Source organism: Notechis scutatus, chromosome 2 (assembly GCF_049901735.1).
Source record: "Notechis scutatus isolate UNSWTSFEM ecotype Mainland chromosome 2, rNotScu1.2, whole genome shotgun sequence".
In the NCBI taxonomy this organism is placed as follows: Eukaryota; Metazoa; Chordata; class Lepidosauria; order Squamata; family Elapidae; genus Notechis; species Notechis scutatus.
The window spans coordinates 8,680,514-8,684,123 of NC_142010.1; the positions used below are offsets into that span (position 1 = coordinate 8,680,514).

Genomic DNA, 3,610 nt, shown 5'->3' on the forward strand with positions numbered 1-3,610 from the left:
GGACTTGCACCAATTTGGGTTCTGCCAACCAGTGCACATTTATGATGGTTTTAGTATCCCACACTCAGGATCCCCATTTCTGACCTTCCCAGCTAGCTTTGCACAAGCAAAATCAGTGGAGATGTCAGCAGGAAGTTGCAAACCACGGTCATGTGAACTTGCCTTGAACAACCAAAAATGATTTGCTTAACAATTGCAGAGGAACAGCTGTAAATTGGCACTCTCATGTGACATCATGCTTCATGATCGTGCTGCTTAGTGACACAGATGCCAGTCCCAAATGTGGTCAGTGAGTGAGGACTACTTGAATTAGGATGTCACCAGAGTGGTTGTGGACAATATTTTCTGCCCTTATTTGGAACTGAGGACTTCCATGGCAAAACTGGTGCTTCAAATCTTGCAGAGCCTTTAAGGCATAATTTCATCAGTTAAAGCTCCCACATCTCTAAAGTTAGCACAGAAGATTTGACTGTAACCAGTTTGGGATACCTTTCAGGCTGAAAACACATGGATTTTCCACATATATACATATTTGTAGGTGTGTGTATTTGTACTTCGCTCTGTATACATATCTACAATTGTATAATCTATCCCCAGCACTTCTAGTTATATTTCATGATAACCCTTTAGACTGCTAAGAATTTGTTTTTACACAAATATTTTATTAATTCATCAAAATGTAGATACAGAAGTGTAAAGAAAAAATTAAAATATTGGAAAAACGGGAGGAAAAGGGGAAGAGAGAAAAGTGTAGGGGAAAGGAAAATGAAAAACATTGATTTCTGACTCCTTTTGGAGCAGTAGAATAATATGAAACCTCAACTTCTTAAGATAATAAATACTAGCACTTCTATAACAACAAACCTATCTAATCAACAAAGCCCAAAATAAAACTTTCTTTTTTTTTTATCTGAAGAACAAACTCCAAAAGCAGTTTCCATGTAGAAACAAAATTAATCCTGTTCTTTTCTTTAACCAAGGCAGTCAATTTAGCCATCTCTGCTAACTCCATCAGGTTTTACAGCCATTCATCCACTGTGAGAATGAAAACATCCTTCCATTTTTTTGCATGTAGCATTCTTGATGTCATCAACATATATAATATCAAAGTTTCATTTCAAGTTCTTTATCCATTAAACCTAAAATAAATCTTTCTGGTTTTATCTTTATATTCTCTTTAAGCAGCTTTGGTATTAAGATGTGAATTCTACTACAATATTTCTTGGTCACATGTCCACCATAAATGATAAAATCTCTTATTTACATTTCCAACATTCGAGGTGCCTCTACATATTCTTGATAATTTTTTCGATGTTAGATACCAACCATCATCATAAAACCATTTGGTATAGAGCTTTCTGCCTCCAAGATCCCTTCCAACTCTGTTCTATTCTTCCATTGTTCAAGCATTATATTGCATCCAAAGTTCTTTGCCCACTGAGTCATACAATGCTTTACATATTCATTCTGCAAGTTCAATAACAGTTTATAAATCTTAGCAACAATATGTTCAATACTACCAAGTAGCATTTCCAATTCATTTTTCACAAAATCGTATCCATAGCTCTTTTTGTCTAGTTCAAATCTTTCTTTTGATTGTAAATATATAAACCAATGACAAACATCCTTCTGATTCCAACTCCTGTTTAGATTTAAGGATGTCATGATAACTGAAAAAATATTATTTGACCTGCCAGTCTGGCTGCCAGTCTGCCAGTCTGGCCTTGCTACCATTTCTTGCTACCATTTCTTGCTACCATTTCTTTTCTTTAAAAATGTTTCCAAGCAGACAGACAAAGAGGCATCATCCTAGAGAACTTTATATTTCTTCCAAACTCTTAAGATGGTATGTCTAACAAAGTGATTATTAAAATCAACATTTGCTTTAACCTATAAATAGCTGTGCCATCAAAATCTGTATTCATGGCTGTCAAGCTCAAGTAACTTCTTATTTTGAAGAGTCACTCGCTCTTTTTTCCAGAAAACAACAAGCATCAAAGAAATTTCAAATCTAATAAATCCAAACCTCTTTCCTTAGCATCTTGCAATAATTTATATTTAATTCTTGGCTTTTTCCTTTACCATCAAAACTTAGAGATGTCCATCTGCCATAGTTTAAATTGAGTTTCAATTATAATATTTAAAGTATGAAAGAGAAATAGCATGTTTGGTAAAACATTTATCTGAATTATCCCAATAATTGCAGTATGAAGAATTTGTGATTGACCCAAGTCAAACAAGTGTATTTCATGAATGAATATTTGAACTTGGGTCTCGGTAATCTTCAGGCGTGAGAGTCTACTGGTGATGTTAAATTTGCATCTGGTTCACTGAACTGGTGTTTGAATCGACTGACTGGCCCCAGTCACCCCTCCCTTCTCCTCCAGGAATTTCCACGCAGCCCATTTTCAATGCAGGTAAGTGCAGAGTCCGCGCGGAGGCTCTGGGAGGGGGGAAACGGGCCTTCTGGAAGTAGCGGAAGTCCGGAAATGGGCCTGTTTCCTGCTTCCCTCGGGCCTCTAGAGCCTGGGGGAGGCCTCCCAGAAGCCCGAGGGAAGCCTCCGGACCCTTGGGAAGGTGAAAAATGGCCCTACCGAAAGTACCAGAAGTCACAAAATGGGCCTGTTTCTGGCTTCCAGAGGGCCTCTAGAGCCCGAGGGAGGTCGTTTTTGCCCTCCCAGAGCCCGAGGGAAGCCTTTGGCCCCTTGGGAAGGCGAAAAACGGCCCTCCCGGAAGTTCCGGTAGGCCACGCCTACGATGGCCATGTCCACCCAGCAACTGGGCAGCGAACCAGTTGCTGGGATTTTTGAATCCCACCCCTTATAATCTTCAATGTGTCAAATGAATCATAATTAACATTAGAAGCTATTTCAGCATTGTGGCATGTTTGCTTTTTACTTGTAATGTATACTTGTTTTCACATCTTCTGCAATCATTTTATAAATAAACAATTTTAAAGTTACACTTTTATTTAAATCTTACAGCGAAGAGGATATCAATAAAAGCACTCTGGACCAACTGAGAATAACCAGCAACTTTGAAAATGGAAGCAAATTGAGCCTTCGGAAAAGCACACAATTCTTCTCCTTACTCAGCTGGTGAGAGACAAAGGAGAGAAAATCAAGAAGATATTTCAACCTGAAAAAAGTAGATTATGCAGAACTCAACAATAGATTATACAAAAAGGTCAAAGGAGATTATTTTTCATTCAGAAAAATAGGGAAATGTCTAGAAGTGGGTGGAGAGGAAAAAGACAATTGGTTAGTCACAAGGAGTAGACAGTAAGGCAGGCCTTGCCCTGTGAGGAAGAAAACAGTATCAAAGCTCCATGCAACCAGAGATCACACATATTTTTAACCTCTTTAAGAAGAGTGGTGGGAAAGCTCCATAGATGTGCCTATTGTGGGAACATCACAGATAGCAAATCACAGATTAAGCATGACAGGAGCCACACTGGAGGAAAGCCATACAAATTATCCAAATGTGGGAAAAGCTTTAGTTAAACAGCTCCCTTGTGGTTCATGGAAGGACCCACACAGGCGAGATGCGCTAAAAGTGCTCCCAATGCAGTAAATGTTTTTGCAAGCATGGCAACTTAGTGATACATTAG

General features: G+C 38.6%; 2 protein-coding genes across 2 annotated transcripts in view; both read left to right on the forward strand.

Annotated features, from left to right (window-relative positions):
- Positions 1-3,610, forward strand: part of LOC113432086 (uncharacterized) — a 110,475-nt gene that overhangs the window by 1,336 nt on the left and 105,529 nt on the right. The gene's annotated exons all lie outside the window — the stretch shown is intronic.
- Positions 1-3,610, forward strand: part of LOC113427233 (uncharacterized) — a 47,247-nt gene that overhangs the window by 1,335 nt on the left and 42,302 nt on the right. The gene's annotated exons all lie outside the window — the stretch shown is intronic.